Source organism: Bos grunniens, chromosome 11 (genome assembly GCF_055505025.1).
Source record: "Bos grunniens cultivar Pamir isolate PY7600 chromosome 11, Bosgru_T2T1.0, whole genome shotgun sequence".
In the NCBI taxonomy this organism is placed as follows: domain Eukaryota; kingdom Metazoa; phylum Chordata; class Mammalia; order Artiodactyla; family Bovidae; genus Bos; species Bos grunniens.
The window spans coordinates 65,237,494-65,260,123 of record NC_141175.1 but is presented as its reverse complement, the minus strand read 5'-3'; the positions used below and the strand labels follow the sequence as shown (position 1 = coordinate 65,260,123).

General features: G+C 39.2%; 1 long non-coding RNA gene across 1 annotated transcript in view; it reads right to left on the bottom strand.

Moving 5' to 3' along the window:
* Window positions 1-727: 727 nt before the first annotated feature.
* Window positions 728-22,630, bottom strand: part of LOC147363264 (uncharacterized) — a 41,467-nt gene continuing 19,564 nt past the window's right edge. Inside the window, exon 2 of the long non-coding RNA XR_015135909.1 lies at window positions 728-1,919. This is a non-coding gene — a long non-coding RNA (uncharacterized LOC147363264). The remainder of the gene's footprint in view (window positions 1,920-22,630) is intronic.

The window sequence follows — 22,630 nt, the reverse complement described above, 5'->3', positions numbered from 1 at the left end:
AACTACTAGAGCATGTGGCAAACAAACAAAAATCATCAAACGCTAATGAAAAGGACTGAATTTGATTTCCAGATTGCAGGAGATGAGAGAGAGAAAGGGGCAGAAAAAAATACCTGAAGAAATACTGGCTGAGAAGTTCCCAAATTTCGTGAAGAATGTGAATTTATGAATCCATGAAGCTCAACAAATCCCAGGAGGATAAATTCAAAGACATACACTGAGACACATTAGTTGCCCATGAAACAAATTTTAAAACATTTAAATCATACAATGTAAATTGTATGACCACAATGAAGTTATAGTTTTGTAGGAAAACTGGGAAGTTTACCAATATATGGAAAGTATACACTTAAGTAATCACTGGATCAAAGAAGAAACCACAAAGCCTTCACTGCTGAGTTCTACCAAACATTTAAAGATATAACACCAATTCTTCTCAAACTTATGAAAATAACAGAACAGAATGGAACACTTCTTAATTCATCTACCAGTCCAGCAAAATCTGAATACAAAAGCCAGATAGAGACATTAAAAGCAAAGAAAACTCTATCCTTTATGAATATAGATGCAAAAGCCCTCAGTGATATCACACCAAACCCATCAGCATAATAATTATATATCATGACCTAATATGATTTATTCCAGACATTCAAGCGTGGTTAAATATGAGAAAATCAATCAATGTAACACACCACATTGATGAATAGGGGAAGAAAAACATAATCACTTCTATCAATCCAAAAAGGAATTTATTTGACAGACTTGTAAACTGAAATCTATAAAACATTGCTGAAAGAAAAGGAAAAGCATCCTATGTTCATGGGTAGAAAGATAATACTGTTAAGATGGCAATGCTACTCAAAGCAATCTACAGATTCAATGTGATTCTTCTCAAAATTACAACAGGCATGTTTTGTAAAAATGGAAAAGCATATTACTCCAATTCATGTTGAAGTGCAAAGGGTCCCAAATAGCAAAACAATCTTGAAAAGAACAAAGTCAAAGGATTCAAATTTTCTGATTTCAAAACTTATCATAAAGCTATAGTAATCAAAGCAGTTTGATAGTGGCTTAAGGATAGGCATACACACCAATGGAATAGAAATGAGACTCCAGAAATAACCCCCTACATTTAAGGCTGCTTAAATTTGAGAAGGAAGCCAACTCCACTCAGTAGGGAAAAGAAGTATTCAAGAATACTGTTGGCACAATTGAATTTCTACATGCAAAAAAAAAAAAAAAAAGAAAATTGGACCCCTATTTCACATCACATACAAAAATTAACTCAAAATGAATTAATGTTCCAAATACTAGAGCTAAAAGCATAAAACTCACAGTGGAAAACATAGGGTAAATTTTCATGACTTTTGATTTGGCAATGAATTCTTATCATACCAAAAGAGAAACAAAAGGAAAAATAAATCAGATTTCATTAAAATTAAAAAGTATGCAGCAAAGGACAATATTAAAAAGTGATTTGACAACACAAAGACAAACAGTCCAATACAAAACTTGGCAAAGAACTTGAATAGACACTTCTCTGAAGATGATATACAAATACTTAATCACGGGAAAAATTCTCAGTATCCCTAATCACTGAAGTGAAAGTGAAGTCGCTCAGTTGTGTCCAACTCTTTGCCACCCCATGGACACCAGGCTCATCCATCCATGGGATTCTCTAGGCAAGAATACTGGAGTGGGTTGCCTTTTCCTTCTTCAGGGAACTTCCCAACCCAGGGATCGAACCCAGGTCTCCGGCATCGTAGACAGATGCTTTACCGTCTGAGATGCTGCTGCTGCTGCTGCTAAGTCGCTTCAGTCATGTCCGACTCTGTGCGACCCCAGAGACAGCAGCTCACCAGGCTCCCCCGTCCATGGGATTTTCCAGGCAAGAGTACTGGAGTGGGGTGTCATACCGTCTGAGCAGGGGAATGCAAATGTAAATGACAATGAGATACCACTTCATACACGTTAAATTAATTTATTAATTAACTTTTAAAACTCAGAAAACCACAAGTGTTGGCAAAGATGTGGAGAAGTTGGAATCTTCATATATTGCTGATGGAAATAAAAAATGGTGCAGCTGCATATGAAAAGCAACTTGGTGGTTCTTCAAAAAGCTAAACATGAAATATGACCCAGCAATTCCACTCCTAAGTATTAATATATAGACCAAAAGAATTCAAAACAGGGACTGAGACAAATACATATGTGTCAATGTTTATGGAAGCATTATTTAATAACCCAAAATATTCATCCATGGGTTAAAAAAATGACATATCAGTATCCTCAGGGGATGGATTTCAGGACCCCCAATGGATAGCAAAACCCACTGATGTTCAAGTCTCTTATATAAAATGAAGTACTATTTGCACATAACCTATGTACAACCTCCTGTATTCTTTAAATCATCTCTAGATTACTTATAATACCTAATACAATGTGAATGCTATGTAAATAGTTACTTGCTGTTGTTTGGTCACAGTCATGTCTGAAATTTTTGCAACCCCATGGATTCCATAGCCTGCCAGGCTCCTCTGTTTATGGAATTCTCCAGGCAAGAATACTGGAGTGGGTTGCCATTTCCTTCTCCAGGGGATCTTCCCAACACAGGGATTGAATCTGCATCTCCTGTATTAGCAGGTGGATTCTTTACCACTGAGCCACGAGGGAATACAACAAATTCAACTTTCTTTTTGGAACTTTCTGGAATTTTTCCTTCTTTGTATTTTTGATCCATAGTTGGATACATCCGAGGATGTAGAGCCCACAGATATGGAATGCCAACTGTATACTCAACAATGAAATATTAATACATTTAATCATAAAAAGAGTAAGTTCAAACACATGCTGCAACATTATAAACTTTGAAAAGATGCTAAGTGAAATAAGCTAGAGACAAAAAGACAAATATTGTATAATTTCACTTATATTAAATATCTAAAATACACAATTCATAGGGATAAAACATAGATTAGATGTTATAAGGGATTGAGGGGGTGAGAGGAATGGGGAGTTGTTGCTTAATGGTTATAGAGGTTCCATTTGGATTGAGGAAAAAACTGGAGATAGATAGTAAATGAATGTACAACATTGTGAATGTAATTAGTGCCAATAAATTATATACTTCAAAACAATTAAAATGGCAAATTTTACCAATAAAAAGATTTAATAAGTGACTTAGCAGCAGCAGCAAGGACCCTAAATTTAATACAGTCTCTATTATTTTAATAGAGATTTAAGGAGGCCATTTACTATTCTTTAGTGCTTCACCCTTTATTTCTGTTTTGTATCCCTGGGTTAGTGGTGCCTCTTTAGCATGTCCAAAATCTAGCAAAGTTCTCATTAAGCTAGCACAAGAAAATCTGTAGAAGCAGAAGCACGTATATATGCATGCACACTTATATATATACACACACACACTAAATGGACTGCAGCCTTCCAGGCTCCTCCGTCCATGGGATTTTCCAGGCAAGAGTACTGGAGTGGGGTGCCATTGCCTTCTCCGATAAACATATATACACTCATACATACATATGTGTATGTATATACACTACACAACAGTGCACATATATTATGTATATATGTATGCACACTATATGTATATGCATATGTATGTACACTATATGTATATGCATATGTACATACTATACATGTAGTGTACATACATATATACATATATGTATGTATGTGTGCATACATATATGTGTCTACTTCTTCCATAGATTTTCTTGTGGTAGCTTAAGGAGAACTTTGCTAGATTTTGGATATGCTATATACAGTGCTATATACAATTTTGCATGAGTTTTCTTGCTCTTTAACACATATGGTCTCTAATATTTCCACGATTTTTTTCTTCGTTATTTACTTTATATATAGTGTTAACATGTTAAATATGACATGAAGACTATTTTGTGGCTTAGAAGCAGTGGTTTTTTTTTAACATTTTTTAAAATTTTTTTTTTATTTTTAAACTTTACATAATTGTATTAGTTTTGCCAAATATCAAAATGAATCCGCCACAGGTATACATGTGTTCCCCATCCTGAACCCTCCTCCCTCCTCCCTCCCCATACCATCCCTCTGGGTCGTCACAGTGCACTAGCCCCAAGCATCCGGTATCGTGCATCGAACCTGGACTGGCAGAAGCAGTGTTTTAATGAACTCCATTAAGATTTTCTTCCCTGTATTCTTTGCAGCCTACCACTGGTGAAATATCTCCTGCATTCTCTTGTCTTCTAGGGCATTTCCTTTTCTGGGTTTCTCCATGAGTTCAAACTGCAATCTCTGCCTCCTCCAAGCTACTCTTGATTAACTTTGTTCTTTCTGAGTAAACACAGCAGCACAGAACAACCTCACTTTAAAAAAATACCATTTTCCCGTAAAACCTAACATAAGCAAAATAAAGTTTTATCTTTCCACACAACACCATCATGAGGAATGCATAACTGCTTTTTTCATGGTCTACATACGCATAGTTACATAGCAGGGTGTAGAAAAGAATCATCTGTATGTCACTGATTAAGGCTCCAAAGGAAATCTGCCCTCCAAATATCCATGATATTCAGTGGATAGCTTCAGGGAGAGGCAGAGATATCTGAAACAGAGTTGACAATGGGAAAAGAAAGAATGAAGGAATGTACAAGACACTGGTGAGGGATATCCACAATATCTATCAGTGTAAGAAATATGGAAGAAAGGACCTCAAAGCTCACAGAAACTGAAAGAAGGTGAAAAAAGCCAATTGTCTCCCTCCAGTAAAGAATGGAGGAAAAGGGAGTTTGAGGCTCTAATGGGATAGAACCTTAAATAGGAATTTTCACTGAGATTCAAAAACTGAAAATTTCAGAAAAGAAGACAGAGCAAAGGACTCAAAGAAGCAGCAAATGACATGGAAGAGGACCAGTTTTAGAGGCAGCAGGACCTAAAGGACAGCATGGAAGGCAAGTGCAGAGTAAGGGGCGAAAACTATTCCATAGAACGTGAGGTGGGAGGAGTCACTTGCATGTGCCAGATAAGGGATTATGAAGAATTCCTAGGAAAGGTATTTCTTTGTAGTTATGGTATTGGGAGCCACACAGCAATGGCACGAAGGTGATGAAGTAGGCAGGGGTATCAACATATAATCAGTTCCTTCCAAAAGGCTAATAATGAAAAGCAAAAGAGCTTGAGAAAAATAGCCTGTGGAGGTAACAAGGCAAAATGAGTTACTGTTTTATTAATATTTTTTAAGACTAAAGGTAGAAGTAAAACTTAGAGAAGTAAATCAGGTCATGGGAAGAAAAGGGCTAATGGATGGGGGCAAGGAAGTGGAGTAAAAGGCTGAATCTCTAGCCTTGGGAAGAGGAAGACAACAATGAAAACAGAGACAGGGGAAATGAAAGCCCAAATAAAAGATTTCAACGGAGGAATTGCTCAGAACGACCTCAACAGTCTCAATTCAACAGGCCCAGTTGTCCTCTGATGAAAATGAAAAGAGTAGAAGTGGCTTCGAGGTTCAAAGGCAGAAAAAATCATCTGAAAGAGTCAGCAAGATAAGGAGTAAGCAAGAGAAGAATAAAGGAACTATCAAAACAATAAACAAATGCCCTCTCGGAAGTAATGGAAATTCAAGGGAAGACGATTTCCTTAAAGTAGGCATTGAGAGATTCACGTGTAGGATAAATTAAGGATGGGGTAGCATTTGCTTATGAGAAAAACAAGGTTCCTAGGGAAAAGGCAGAGGAGCAGAACAGGACAGGAAGCCAGGGAGCTGGGTAGAACTGTGGGCGTGGGATGAGATGGAGATGTTTGTACCTGCTAGGAAAAGCTGTGGGTATCTTATTCAGTGGGTAGAATTTCATTAAAGATGTGGGATTCAGTCAAGGAAAGGCTATCTGGTTCATGATTGGCAAATGATACTTGCCACCTCTTCCCCTAGGCTCAGGAGAGGAATGTGTGGTGCTGAAAGGGACAGATTTTGTTTTCACTCCTGTTGGCTGCCGGCATGGGGCCCAGCAAAAGCAGAGTCACGCAAGTGCAAACTTGCTGCTTTTTAAGCAACGACGAGCTGGCAGGGAAGAGATCCTCTCTTTATCATGTATTTATTTATTTATAATTTGTATACCATCCATATCCAAATGGATTTGAAGCAGTTTGCAATAAAAACACATGTACACATGTCACAAGATACTTAAAATAAAGGTCAGAGAGAGCCTAGAAAAAAAGGATCTTATAGCATGTTGCTCTGTAGGAAAAGAAGCTAGAAGAGGAGACAGCCTGAAGACAAACAGGGCCGTCTGAGGATAAATGTTTCCGGGGGACACCCTTCCTTGCTGGTTTTGTCTATGACAACCACAAGAGAAAACCTTTTGTCTGGGAGCATGCTCAAAGCAAAGGTCCCAAGCCTAGGATGAGAAGAGCAGGGTCTGGTGCTCAGTGAGAAGACGCTGCCAAGTCTGTGTGCCTTGTTCCCACTGCCCTCAACCCAGGCGGGAGCACTGCTGGGGTGCGAATGGCTTTCCTGATAATCAGCAGAGGGGCCCAATCCACCACTGTCTCCAGGAGACTTACCACCTGAGACTTTTGAATGCCAAGTCAATGAAGGCGAAAGGCAAAAGATCTAGACCCCAGGACCTTGGAATCGGCTCCATTTCAATGCTTCCTCTACACACAGCCACTTCTTCACATGCATTAAAACCTCACCAAGGCTGGTTTCCAGGTCAGCACAAAAGAACACTGAGTGCCATCCAAGAAGTCCTCACTCTCTAGAAATCCTAATGGAGCAGCAGCACTGTGACCACACACTGGGCAGGCACGATGATCAAGTAGAAAGCAGAGGCCTGCCATCCAGTCCCAGCGGGTGGCTGTAACCTCACTATGCTCCCATACAATGCAGCTTTCTTTTGATACAGGACAGTGTGCTACTCCAAGAAATCAGAGAGCCCTTCTCTTCTCACACTCTACCCTCTGCCAGTGTCCACTTGAAGCTGACCACAGCTAGAGCACTGGCTCACAGGCCATGCCAACTTGGCAGTGGCAGATAAGTGCTAACAACGTGTCACCTTCTATGCCACAGACACGCTCTCTATCGTGGCTGTGGCTGCTGTTGGGACTTTTTATAAAATGGGCAATGCAGATGGGTTAAGACAGGGGTCCCCAGCCCCTGGGCCACAGGCCAGTACCCCACCTCGGTCCTGTGGAAAGACTGTCTTCCGCAAAACTGGTCCCTGGGGCAAAAAGGTTGGGGATCTCTGGATTAAGAGATCTTACTTAAGGGGTCTTGACTTTTTTACTAGTAATATCCACAGGAAGATATGACTGTAAGCAAGAAGTAAGCAAATGAATAGCAGAATGCATAGAGTACTGACATCAGAAGAGACGAAGTGTAAAGACACACATCAGAAGTTTTCACTCATGTAGTTCTAGTCCTGTTTGATTGAAGAAAATGGTTCTCTCTTTTGTGCTTGACACACTGAGTCTACCTGAGGGGTTAAAACTGTTCTAGGTCAATGATACCTGTAGGAAATGCAAAAATCCAGGTGCTACTGGCATAGAGAAGAGCCAAGTTTTGGCCCATCTGTGCTTTCCCTCCCTGTGATCTCTTTCCAGGACTGAAGAAATGAGTCACATAGGAACTGGCAGAGAGTTGTTAGGCTGGACCAACCTCATCAACAATGTAGATCACATCTTGGTCAGCTCATGTCACTTTGCTGTCAACTCTCAAGGCCAAAGAGTTGATAAGATGGGATCACAGTGTCTCCATTTAGAGGGTACTTTTCAAGCTTTCTGTGTCCAAGATTTATCATATTTCTCTAGCAGGTTGAGCATTCCACTAATTCCTTGTTTACACAAGGAGATGAAAATAGACAGAAGCAGTTACCATCTCAAGTGTCTGGAAATCACCCACTCAAGCTATTTTATTCACTAAGGATGTGCCCTGCCCCCGTTATTCTAGGCAGTCAGGTATTGACTTTCACTCTATTTGCTACACTAATGGTTTCTCCTAGTATCCCCACCCACCCTAACCAATAGTTGAGTTCAAATACCTTGACATCTGTCTCCATAACTTTAGGCTTTTTCTCCACCAGCCTGAGAGAGGATTGCCTTCCTTCTATTCTGTGTCATGATCTACAGTAATAGGTTCAAGAGGTGGAAACCTGGTTCCAGCCTCCCCAATGCTTTGACTCACCCTCGTAAAAAGTTATTGGTGTCAGCCCTGGTCTAGCAATTGCCTCTCCCCCCACACCCCCTGGCTTCTATAATTTTACTTCCCCCTGCTGCACCATACAATAAACTCTAATGAGCTCTCACATTCCTTTGCCAAGCACCCACCACCACCATGTCAAACAAGGAGAGAAAAACAACTTCCTGCTGAAAATCCACATGGCCATGAAGTTCTAAGCAACTTAACCAACATACAGAAGCAGGTCACACTCTACAAAAATGGAAATGCATCAATGACAGGGAAAAGAGAGAACACGATCTATGTTCAGGAACTGCATCAGCCCCAGTCCATCAAAAGAGTAGGGGAGAGGGGAAAAAGAGGGGGAAAAGAGGAACCTGAGAATTTGAACTGAGTATAACATTTCAATATTTTGTCCTAGAATTTGTATTATATATTGCAATATGTAACAGGAATCCCAATATATATGACCTGCTCACATATTTATAGTTAATTTCAGCAGGAAATGAACCAACATTCCTTAGCCCCCAACTGTGTGTTTGGCCTGATTATCTTACATTATCTAAGAGTAGAAATATAGGTTTAGAAACATTTCTCTCCACTCCCCACATATACATTTTCTGAATACGTCCATCAATTATATATTTATACATACACACATACACATGTATATGTATCATCACAACCCTAAAGGCATACAGACACAATTGCAGGTTCAGGTTCCTTTTTTATGTTCTTGTGCACAGCTCACACTCAGTTGATTTCAGTTTAGAATACTCCAAGGGCCATAGGAGGGGGACGTGATAAGCTCTGCTTCTGAAACTACCCTATGACTGCTGTAATGACTGCCCTGCATAGGACTGCATGCTTCTTGCCCAAAGAAGGAAGATATAACCAGGCAACTGCCTAACCCAGAGCTCCCTGTGGTGGAGCTTCCTGGGCCATAATTACACTATGAGCACTTACTGCCTATCTCTTCTGCTGCTGCTGCTGCTGCTGCTGCTAAGTCGCTTCAGTCGTGTCCGACTCTGTGCAACCCCATAGACAGCAGCCCACCAGGCTCCCCCATCCCTGGGATTCTCCAGGCAAGAACACTGGAGTGGGTTGCCATTTCCTTCTCCAATGCATGGAAGTGAGAAGTGAAAATGAAGTTGCTCAGTCATGTTCGACTCTTCACGACCCCATGGACTGCAGCTTCCCAGGCTCCTCCATCCATGGGATTTTCCAGGCAAGAGTACTGGAGTGGGGTGCCATTGCCTTCTCTGGCCTATCTCATCTAGTGGCTAAAAAAAAAAAAAAAAGCCCACAGGGCAAAAAAAGGGAGAAGTACACATAAACACTAACATCAGTGAGAACAGGCTTGGGCAGGGCTGACTTGCAGGGGAAAAATGGATGAGTCCCCAGGGAACCTGTAAGGGTGCCAGGAACGTTAAATTTGAAGATGAGACTGAATAATTACTGAAAAGCCTTTTACAAAATACTGCTTTCTAAGCTTTCACATACTTGATACTTTCCTCCTTGTGTATCTCCCTGTGGTAATAGGTGAAAAACTTAGAAAATTCTTCAAGGTTTTCCTATTTTCAAAGGGATAGCTGGAGACAGATCAAATTCAGGTAAGAATACTTCATAAGGCCTGGACAAGGAAGAAATACATTTGAGTAGAATTAGCAATGTTGATACTGAAGAGGAGGAGAGGTAAAGCAAGACTCTTATCTCATGGACCACTTAGTATGTGAAGAGTGGGCTCAGAAAGTAAAGAAACTTGTCTGTGGGCACATAGCAACTAATTGGGAGAGCCAGAGCATGAACATAATGCTTTCTGACTTCAGTTGCAACACTGGCTGCATTAAACTCCACCCTTTAAGTCGGCCTCCTGGCCTGTAATATATGCTCTAACTAATCCTTGCTTCACCTGGCTACTAGGTTCATCACAGAAAATCACACTCCTCTAGACATCACCCATTTGATATTTCGATGGCTCCATGACCAGTCACCTACAGTTGAGATTCTCAGATGTTTCCCCCGGCCCTGTATATCTAGAGGGTGATGTTCATGCATATGACACTGGATTTCTTATGTTGACACAATGAGTCTTGTAGCTATAAGGCCACTTCCTTTCTTACCGGTAATTCTGTAACTGCACTGGCATGCAAAAGAATGCAAGCGACACTGTTTACCCAAGTAATCAGTTACCTGCTTGGATAGGAAGTGAAGTCCCTTATATATATGGATGGAGATAAATATATATATATATATATCCTCTTCGTCTGCTGAAGCCTATGCCTCAAGTACTTTTGGAAACTTCCAGAGTATCTCACAGTATCTGAGCTGTTCTTTGTGCTTCAGTTTTTCCAGCTACTCTATTAAGTGTAGTACTTTTTCGGCTGCCCTTTACTAGTGAAGGGAGATGTGGCAAAGCATTCTCTCCATCTTGTGTTGCATTATATTAAAGGAAATTGATTCTGAATATTCATTGGAAGGGTTGATGCTGAAGCTCCAATTCTTTGGCCACCTGATGCAAAGAGCCAACTCACTGGAAAAGACCCTGATACTGGGGAAATTGAGGGCAGGAGAAGAAGGGGGCAGCAGAGTTTGACATGGTTGGATGGCATCACTGACTCAATGGACATGAGTTTGAGCAAACTCTGAGAGATGGTGAAGGACAGGGAAGCCTAGTGAGCTGCCGTTCATGGGTCGCAAAGATTCGGGCACAACTGAGCAACTGAACAATAAAGTCAATGTTCTTTGAGCCCCAGTATGTAATGTATAGGAATTTATAGCCTCTGTCATCTCAGGGCCCAGATATGTATCAGGGCTGGATCAGGAGAACAGTCCAGGAGCAGCTATGAGACTGCAGGCTCCCGTCTGATGAAGGCTTTGGCACAGTCTCTCTCTGTGCTGGGTTTATTCACCCTCAGACTGATAAGCTTGAACCCATGCTGATGGATGTAGTGGATATGGTACTGCATGTTACTCATTCTGTCCCACTAATTGGCCAAGTTGGCCCAGTCATACCTAAATTGCAGCAGCGGACAATAGGAGACTTCATGACATACTAAGATTCTTACCACACATGATTATAAAAGTAGCAGCTTTAATTTACATAAAACAAATGTAGATCAACAAAATCTCTACTTGTTATTTTCCCCAGAGTCAAATTACTGACATATCTCGCAATGGATTAGGATAGGTCAGCATGTTACAATACTAAGGTAAAAGTGGCTGGACCATAAGAAGATAGCAAAATCACCACTCAGCAATTTCCAAAGTGGACATGCCCAGCAGTATTTCCCATTGGTTTTTTGTTTAGGGACTGCACTTCAGTCCATGACTGGAGCACTACCCTGACAAAGGTAGTGTTCTTGTCATTTCTGCACCATTCATGGTGGTATTCTGAAAGCCTAAAAACACTCCTCACTCATTCCCACTGAGGAAATGTCTGTCCAAATGTTAGCCAGCATTCACGGCCCAAATACTGCCTCCACCAGGAAGCATTCCCTGATGACATCAGTCTAAACTCTTCATCAAGTAAACCTGAAAGTCTGAAGTGATCCTTAAATACAGAGACTATATTAAACGGCAGGCAACATGTGCCATTTGGTTGATTGAAATGTTAAGAATGAAAAAAAATTAGATGGGTAAGCTGGTCCTTTGTTGTGAGAATCCAGAGTTGAATTCCATAACACTGCATCTTCTTTGTTAAATGTCCTTTCTACGGTGAACAGTATGAACTAAAATTTCTCATAACCATATTTGTGAAAAAAATACTATATTGCAGGAATTTGAACACTTTATACTTTCATGTGTCTATTTGCAAGTGCTTTCACAGGCTCTATTTTTTTAAAATAAATACAGATCTTATAGTAAATATCATTTATATTTACAAAGTAAAAGCTGATGTAATAATCCTAGACTATATAAAACTTATACATCTCTATCTGTTGATCTACTCATCTAAAGAGAAATCTTAACCTGTCCATGCTCTATAGTGAACAGAAGTGGAATATTCTATAAGGTAACCAGTTTGTAACCAGGAAGGCAAGTAGATTCTCTGTAATTCCCATTTTTATAGAAATTTATAAACCATATAAATCCTAGTGGTATAATAGCCACCACCTCCTCCTTATACCCTCATACTGGAGTTGCTTTTGTGTCTTTCTTTTGGGAGAGTTAAATCTGAGGGTAGTAGTCACTATTTACAGTAAAAGGCTATTATAGCATTTTTCAAGGAATCAAAAAAAAAAAAGTTATAATCAGGAGATGTAGTAAAAGCAAGAAACAGTATACCTTGGGGAGCTTCTCAAGGGCTTTTAGAATTGAATAGCATCCTTGCGGGACAAAAAAAAATAGAGGTGGGATGAAAGTAATGAGATTTTCTTGTAACTTTTTGACTAGAAGAACAAAGGTAGTCAAAAGGATTGTGATTTGCTCCAGGGGAATACATCATTATCCATACACAGTGACTGAGTTTGACGTCACTGTGGATCCCAATTGTGCTGCTATGAATCCCACACTTCCTGGACTGAGCTCCAGGAAGATGATACAACCTTGCCCAACACTACTGCCCATCCTCAAGACTCTCCTACCTCTGAACCAGCCGTGTTTTTAACCACACACACTCTTAGGGATGAATTCTTTCAATTTTTTCTGTCGTCTAATCCATTGCTTTGAGTTCTTCAATTATCCATCAATATTTATTGACAGTTTACTGTGAGCACAGCAGAGTGGAGATCTAAGATTTTTGTGACATATTAAGAGTTTATAACCAAGCTGGGGTGATCCTCTGCTGTGAAAGTACTATTGTGGCTTAAAGGAAAAAGAGGGAGGGATGGAAAAGGGAAGAGAAGGCTGGGAAAGGGAAGGGAAAAGAAGGAAGGCAAGAGGAGATTTGACTATCAGCTTTGGGAAGTCACTTAACCTGACCCCTTCACAGGGTGCTCAGAGGATTCCTGGAGGAGGCAGACAAGTTAGACTTGTAAGAAGAGCACTGGAGTGTCCTTTGACCTTGATTGACAGTTCAGCTCAAACAGCATTTCCCAAACTGGTCTGCAGTACATTTTGTGGGAATTATGAAGGTGTGACCAAATGAGGGAAGAGGGAGGAGGGCCACAAATTAAGGAAGATTGGAAAAATCTGGATTCACCAGGATTTTTCTCTGAAGTCAGGAGCACATGCTCTTTTCACATGCTGATATTCACTGTGAATCTGCAAGAAAGGGGTATAGGAAATATTAATTGTATTCCCCAAATTTATTTAACAGAAAGAGTTTTTACTGAAGTCAGACACAAGACTAGTGTTAAAAAAGCCACAGAGTGGGAAATGTTGCTAGAGCATATAAGTGACTTACACCAGGACTGAGAGGGTAGAAAAGTCATTCTCCCTGAGCCTCTCTTATAGTGCAAAGGAATAACTCTTGGATCAGGTAAGTCCAAGACTTCTCTAACATAATCTCTTCTTGGCCTCTTGCTGTGAAATTTACCTTCTAAAGTAAAACAGCAAATACCCTGTTTCTGCTGACCAGTGACAGCATCAGTTGCAGCAGGAAGAACAAGAATCTGACACAGAACATTTGGGGATCTTTACAGAGCGCTGCTTACTAGTTAACCACTTGTGGGCAGGCAGGAGTTACTGCCTCTAGGCCTTAATATAGCTGGAGAAATATCTGTTTCTAACAGGATCAGCATAAGAAGAAAATCCATTGCAGATTAGTTCTTTTAATTCAAGCTACTATCAGACTCAAATGCTGTACAATTCCTGTGCTCCCTCCAAATTAAATGACTGGAGGCAATTTTTATTCTATTTTAAATTTTGTCTTTTTTACCAAATAGCACAGGACATCCCTCCCTGCTCCATTACTTGGACGGTGCCAGTTTTTTGACTTTGATTTCTGAGTCAGCTTTTAAGACATCATGTTCATGCAAGTGGACTCAAGGCCTTCAGAAGTAGGTCAGGCATTTGCTGGAGGTCATTACAAGGCTACAAAATAGAGCATGCTTAATTCTGTTATTTCTGAAGACTTTTTTTTCTTCTCTCTCCTGTGCATAGAAGACAATCAGTTCTTAAATAAATTTTGGAACTATTCCTGATAATTTCAGACTGTCAAAGATGCCTGTGACCTCCTTTCATCCCAGGCACCCAAGAGAGGTTTAAACAAAAGCATGTAAAAGGAATGAAGTGGGCTTGTCCACCAAAGACATGAAAAACTACATTACCTGTTGCACTTCTATTTTAAACTGTCATGCTTAAAACACTCCAGTAAGAAAATCCTTGTGTGTGTGTGTGTGTGTGTGTGTGTGTGTGTGTGTGTTAGTCGCTCAGTCGTGTCCAACTCTTTGTGACCCCATGGACTGTAGCCTGCCAGGCTCCCCTGTTCATGGAATTCTCTAGGCAAGAATACTGCAGTGGGGTGCCATTTCCTTCTCTAGGGGATCTTCCCAATCCAGGGATCAAAGCCAGGTCTCCTGCACTGCGGGCAGTTCCTTTACCATCCGACCCATCAGGGAAGCCCAAGAATATCCTTAGTACACAGAGCTCCTAGGTGGGATGATCTAGACATGAGTTCCACCTTTGCATTCTACATAGAGGTGGAGTGACTTAACTGAGATAATAGATTATGCAATGGTATTCCAATAAACATTCAAGTGAGAACTCAGGAGGAGTTAGCAAAAGCATTAACTAACTAGGCAATGAGTAGACTCTGTGGTGGCCAGGTCCTGCCTTCTATGTTGAGGTACGAAATTCCCCAGCTGCTGGGGATGTGGTGAATGACAGCTGGAAACCCCTTCCGAGAGTCCCTGGCTGAAAAGGGCCACCTAATCAAGTCCTCAGAGAAGCAAAGGCACCCCACTCCAGTACTCTTGCCTGGAAAATCCCATGGATGGAGGAGTCTGGTAGGCTGCAGTCCATGGGGTCGCTGAGGGTCGGACACGACTGAGCAACTTCACTTTCACTTTTCACTTTCATGCATTGGAGAAGGAAATGGCAACCCCCTCCAGTGTTCTTGCCTGGAGAATCCCAGGGACGGGGGAGCCTGGTGAGCTGCCGTCTATGGGGTTGCACAGAGTCAGACACGACTGAAGCGACTCAGCAGCAGCAGCAGCAGCAATCAAGTCCTGTCCGGGAAACACCCCCATTCAAGGCAAGCTCTAAAGAGTCTTCCCCTTGAACCAACTGGAGACCACTCTCCAGGACCACCCCAGCTGCAGAGTGCTACAAGAGAGATCAGATGAGGCCTTTATTGTCACCGCATTGTAGTCCTGCCACTCCTTTGGACCAGCCCTGCTGCCTTCCCTCTTCTATGTCTTGTTCTGAGAAGTTGATTCCCCAATCAACTTCCTTCCTGCTAATCTCCACCTCAGAGCCTGCTTCACAGAGAACATCATCTAAAACAGAATTCAAAGTCCAAGGGTGTCTATTTGCTATCCCTAGTCCAATGTTTCAGGCATCCTGTAATACATGATTGCATGGGTTTGTGTGCGTGTAATTTTGTTAGTTTCCTGATGGTAAAATCTGTGAAGAAGGACAGAGTATAGTGTAGACGGTTTAGATGTCTACACTAAGGCAGTTTCTTCTGTCTACAATTCAGAAGAAATTCCTGGTCCAGAGTTATCAGTTCTGTCTTCCACCTCCCTCAGATGGCAACACAGAAATATAAACTTAATAGAAGATAATGTCTCATTATGGCAAGTTTATTTTCAGTGACTAAGAAGACATTTATCAAAATGAGCCTTGTCAACAATCAACTCTGGGCTGCAGCCGCTCATTAATGAAGGGGAAGAGAATTTTTAATCTGCTGGGGAATCTCTTATCAATTGATTTCATATGATTTACTGTGGGTTTTATTCACCAAGAATTATGAGCTGTTTCCATGCCTGCAGAGTCCCAATATTTTTATTGTGTGGCATTGTCCCCAACTCTGCCCCAGTCTGTCGTGACATTAAAACGTGTTCACAGAAGCTGGCCAATATTGTTTTATCTTATCTTGATATCATTACCCTGTCTCCATAAAATCAGACTAACTCTGTCATTCCCAAAAAAGATATGAATTTGTCACATTTAAGTTATGGGAAAATTGGTGTTACGTTTTAAATATTATGAAAAGCTTCTGGGTGTGTTCTGCAGACCTAGGCATTGGAAGAGGTGGCAAGCAAAATTGTTCAATACTGAGAATTCCAGGGACTGTGACTTTGGCTTGCATGGATTCATTATATAAACCAATCAGTAGCTAGTTTAATCATTTTAGAATAGAGATAAACTTGATATAAGAACCAAGCAACTGAACAGAGCATTTCCTTCTGGTTGAAAAATTACTAAAGAAACTCAAACAAACATCTAAGGATGTTTCTGGATCCAGAATCCCAGTAAAGGCAGCTACATGTTCAGAAGGAATGGTTTGCACATGACCTAAATAACTGACAAATAGCCCTCCTCCACAGAGGAAACACGTATTTCTACCTGATGTAGCAGGATCAGTGAAAGGATTTTATAAGTGAAGACCCTCTTCGTTTGATGTTTTAATTATTTTATGCAACTAAAATTTGAATGCAATTTGGTGATTTTAAAAAGCACATACGGTTATAGTTATGATTATTCAAAAATTCAGTATATAGAGTAATATCCTTGCTTCTGCACTCCAATCCCATTTCACTCATTCAAAGTAATCACATTTATCACTTTGGTATGTTTCCTTCAAGTTTTTCTCTATTTATATACATAGGCTTAATTTGTGTCTTAACATAAGAATCATACTATATAGACTGTTCTGCATTTGCTTATATATATATTTTATCTTTTTAATAAAATGCTTTTTTGATTTTTCCATGTCTTGGGGTATCTCCTGGATAGCCTTTATGATAGTCATTTGTATGGTTGTACCTGGTTCTTATTCTAGAATTCATTATATTATTCATTATATTCATTATTCATTATATTATTACTAACAGAGTTTACCCTTTTGATCTGTTAATACAGTAAATTTCATTACTGTATTTCCAAACAACATATATCCTCAGTGTGCGTTAGTCGCTCAGTCGTGTCCAACTCTTTGTGACCCCACAAACTGTAGCCCACCAGGCTCCTCTTTCCATGGGATTCCCCAGGCAAGAACACTGGAGTGGGTTGCCATTACCACAATAAACACTAGCAAGTAATGATGTATGATTTGAAGTATTACTGAATTTAATTTTTTTTTGCTCTATCATTTTATTTAGGGTATTTACATCTAATAGTAGAAAAATACTAATCTATAGTTTTACTCATGTGTGCCAAGCTTATAAGCTTAGCAAAATCACTTTGGTAGATTTCCATCATTTTTAACACTCTAGAAAAATGTATAAAACATGAGAAATTATCTGTTTATTAAATTTTTGGTGGAAGACATTCTAAAATTTTCTGAGACTAATGATTTTATAGAACCAAATTATGTACACATTTTTGTTACTTTTAACATTATATGTCTGTTAAAATTTTCTAATTTTATTTGATTAATTTTATTGGATCAGTTCTAAAAAAAATCTATTTCAAGTAAATTTCTAAATTTATAGAAATATTAACAGCCATACATTCTTTCACAGTCCCCACAATTTACCTTACATCTGTCAGTTTTTCCTATAGTAAATGAGAACATTTACTTGTTACAATTCTCAATTCTAAGTAAAGAGTATTTTGTCTATAGAAATTGACCTAAAGAAGTAATTTTATTTCTTTGTGGCCAGATAATTTAGACTAGCTATTTCTATGATTTAGCATTTATTGAGATTTTTCTCTAGTCTAATACAACACTCAGAAAACTAAGATTATGGCATCCAGTCCAATCACTTCATGGCAAATAATGGGGAAACAGTGGAAACAGTGGCTGACTTTATTTTTCTGGGCTCCAAAATCACTGTAGATGGTGACTGCAGCCATGAAATTAAAAGACGCTTACTTCCTTGGAAGGAAAGTTATGACCAACCTAGACAGCATATTAAAAAGCAGAGACGTTATTTTGCCAACAAAGGTCCGTCTAGTCAAGGCTATGGTTTTTCCTGTGGTCATGTATGGATGTGAAAGTTGGACTGTGAAGAAGGCTGAGTGCCGAAGAATTGATGCTTTTGAACTGTGGTGTGGGAGAAGATTCTTGAGAACCTCTTGGACTGCAAGGAGATCCAACCAGTCCATCATAAAGATCAGTCCTGGGTGTTCATTGGAAGGACTGATGTTGAAGCTGAAACTGCAATACTTTGGCCACCTCTTGCGAAGAGCTGACTCATTTGAAAAGACTCTGATGCTGGGAAAGATTGAAGGTAGGAGGAGAAGGGGACGACAGAGGATGAGATGGTTGGATGGCATCACCGACTCGACGGACATGGGTTTGGGTAAACTCTGGGAGTTGGTGACGGACAGGGAGGCCTGGCGTGCTGCGGTTCATGGGGTCACATACAGTCAGACAGGACTGAACGACTGAACTGAACTGAATACATTATTAAATTTTTAAATGTTTCACTGAATCTGAAAAGAACATACATTTTCTATTTATTAAGTGTTATCATTTATATCCAGTACACTTATACCCAGTATGAAAATAATTTTACATCTATATGGAGATATAAAACCAAATTTTTTATTATATTATTTAAATCCCATAACTTCACTTAACTTTAGCCCACTTTTTTTTTTTTTTTTTAAAGAGAGAGATATGTTAAATTTTTTTATCTCTGTTTACAAATTTCCACTTTCTCCTTGCTTGGTAAAAAGTTTTTCTTTATGTATATTTCAAAGGTATATTTTCAGATGCACAAAAATTCATGATTATTGGATATCCTTGCTGAATGAATACATGATGGTCTTCTTTGTTGGATCTAAAGCATGTATTTTTAATTTAATTTTGTCTTATATTAATATTGAAATGTTTTCCTTTATAATTGACATTCTCCTGGTATTTTTTCAATCTTTTTCATTCTTCTCTTATATGGTTTTGATATATCTATTTTATATAACATCTAGCTGATCATTATTATTAGAAAATTAGAAAGCAATTTTATTTTAAAAGGTAAATGTAATCCATTCAAATATAATGTTCTTATTGATACTTTGAGATACAGCCCTTTCATTGCATTTATACTTTAATGAGCCATATATTCTAGTTTTCTTTAGGATTTTTCTTTTGTCTTTTGTTAAAATGATAACATTTTCTTGCTCCATTTTTCATTTATGCTAATGCTTTCAAAGTTCTAAACCCTTTTCCTAATGGTCAGCAGTGGCCACAGGACTCGAAAAGGTCAGTCTTCATTCCAATCCCAAAGAAAGGCAATGCCAAAGGATGTTCAAACAACTGCACAATTGCACTTATCTCAAATGCTAGCAAACTAATGCTCAAAATTCTCCAAGCCAGGCTTCAACAATACATGAACTATGAACTTCTAGATGTTCAAGAAGGATTTAGAAAAGGCAGAAGAGCCCAAGATGAAATGGCCAACATCTCTTGGGTCATCAAAAAAGCAAGAGATTTACAGAAAAACATCTACTTCTGTTTTACTGACTGCACGAAAGCCTCTGACTATGTGGATCACAAACTGTGGAAGATTCTTAAAGAGATTGGGAATACCAGACCACCTTACCTGCCTCCTGAGAAATCTATATGCAGGTCAAGAAGCGACAGCTAGAACCAGACATGGAACAACAGACTGGTTCCAAATTGGGAAAGGAGTACATCAAGGCTGTATATTGTCACCCTGCTTATTTAACTTATATGCAGAGTACATCATGCAAAGTGCTGGGCTGGATGAAGCACAAGCTGGAATCAAGATTGCCTGGAGAAATATCAATAACCTTAGATATGCAGATGACACCACCCTTACGGCAGAAAGCAAAGAATTAAAGAACCTCTTGATGAAGTGAAAGAGGAGAGTGAAAAATATGGCTTAAAACTCAGCATTCAGAAAACAAAGATCATGGCATCTGGTCCAATCATTTCATGGCAAATAGATGGGGAAACAATGGACACAGTGAGACTTTATTTCGGGGGGCTCCAAAATCACTGCAGATGGTGATTACAGCCATGAAATTAAAAGACGCTTGCTCATTGGAAGAAAAGCTATGACCAACCTAGATAGCATATTAAAACGCAGAGACATTACTTTGTCAACAAAGGTCCATCTAGTCAAAGCTATGGTTTTTTCAGTAGTCATGTATGGATGTGAGAGTTGGACTATAAAGAAAGCTGAGTGCTGAAGTATTGACGCTTTTGAACTATACTATTGGAGAAGAGTCTTGAGAGTCCCTTGGACTGCAAGGAGATTCAACCAGTACATCCTAAAGGAAATCAGTCCTGAATATTCATTGAAAGGACTGATGCTGAAGCTGAAATTCCAATGCTTTGGCCATCTGATGTGAAGAACTGACTCGTTTGAAAAGACTCTGATTCTGCAAAAGATTGAAGTCAAGAGGAGAAGGGGATGACAGAGGATGAGAGGGCTGAATGGCATCACTGACTCAGTGGACATGAGTTTGAGCAAACTCCAGGAGTTGGTGAAGGACAGGGAAGCCTGGCGTGCTGCACTCCATGGAGTCACAAAGAGTCGGACACGACTGAGAGACTGAAATGAACCATGAAACACTTAAGCCACATTTTTAAATACAAAGTTTTCTATCAACATGTAGATTTTATCACAATTAATCTCTTTCCACACACCGAAACAAAAAATTCTTAGCAGGATTTTATTTTTTTCATTATCAGAAACCACCAGTTCCTCACTCACTACTTCACCACCAGCATACTGTGATCTTATCTCATTTAGTATATGTATCAACAACTTCCACGTGTGTTGATTTATTTTCTAAATATTTAAATATCTAAATATTTAGAAAATATTTATTTTCTAAACACAGACTGAAAAGTCTATATTTCACTGTCCTGCTTGAACGTTGGTTTACCTCTATACACTTAAGACGCGGTCCCGTTGTCCTCTATTAGTGTGGGAAGTAACAAACCTGATGCCAATTTGCTTCTCATCACTTTATGTATGACTTTCTTCTTGTCCTCTGCCTACCACCTCAGAAGACTCTAGAATTTTTATATCTATAATCTTTCAATTTTAAGAATATGTTTCAATAGGTTTTAACTCATCGATTCTGCTTGGTACTTTCAAAGTGAAACTTCATTTTGAAAATGAATCTTTTCAAAATGAAAACATATTCTTCAGCTCAGAAATTTAAAAAGATTTTCTCTATTTCTCCTGCTATATCCACTATTATTTGTGTATTGAGCTTCTTGGATTTATTCTCTATTATTCTTACTTTTCTCTCACGTTTTCCATCTCTTCATCTTTTATTTTTTTGCTTCTTGTCCGAGAGATACAGGCAGATTTCTCATCCAGATCATGAATTCAAGTGATCCCAGTCAATTATTTAGCTTCCCCTTTATAATTTCAAAAATTATATTTTTAATTTTCAAGAACCCTTTCTCATCCTCTGTTAATTTTTAATAGTAGCCTAATTTTATGTATTATGGATGCAGTGCCTTCTTAAATCATTCTAAACATATGAATTTGTATATTTAACCTTCTTTGCTGTCCTTGCACTCTTAATGCTGCCCCCTAAGATCAGCTGTTTTTGTTTTTTTCCTTTGTAGTTATTCACTTAATTTTGTAAAAAATATATCTGCACATCCTGATTTTCCATATGTAATTATGAACGAAGGACCATACTGATTCACATAAGTAGGTAACATTGGTTTATTTTTTGTTGTATAGGTTTTTAACCTCAATAATCCTCTGCTTTATGTATAAATCCTCTCCTTTATCAAGTAGAGCTTGACATGGGCTCTGAGTATATGAGCATGGACATGGAGGAAGCTGAACTCTGATTTCGATACAAGGACATAATAACCTAACAACACCCAGACATGCCTACCAGCATGGTATTTTTCAAAGGGAGGTTTATAGAACAACAGCCAGTGAAAATCAGCTTTAGTGGTAAAAACAATGCATACTTCTGAGCTCTTCTCCTGAGTTCCTTCATCAGATCTCTGAGCTTAGGTCCTTGGGATCTGCATTAGTTACCAATATAGCAGCTTTATCTGCTGCACAATAAAGTCTTAGAAGCACAATATTAACAATATTAAGAGGTGATCATGAGTGCTTATGGGCTTCCCAGATGGTGCTAGTGGTAAAGAATCCACCTGCCAATGCAGGAGACATAAGAAACAAGGGTTTGATTCATGAGTTGGGAAGACCCCCTGGAGGAGGGCATGACATCCCACTCTAGTATTCTTGCCTGGATAATCCCATGGACAGAGGAGCCTGGTGGACTATAGTCCATAGCGTTGAAAACAATCAGATATGACTAAAGCAGCTTAGCATGTACGTACATGAGTGCTTATATGATTTTAAATAAATGCAAACCCAGATATTGAACCTAAGAGCAGTCATCCAGGTGATCCAGATGAATTTGAATATATGCATATTCATAGATATACAAATTCTTTTA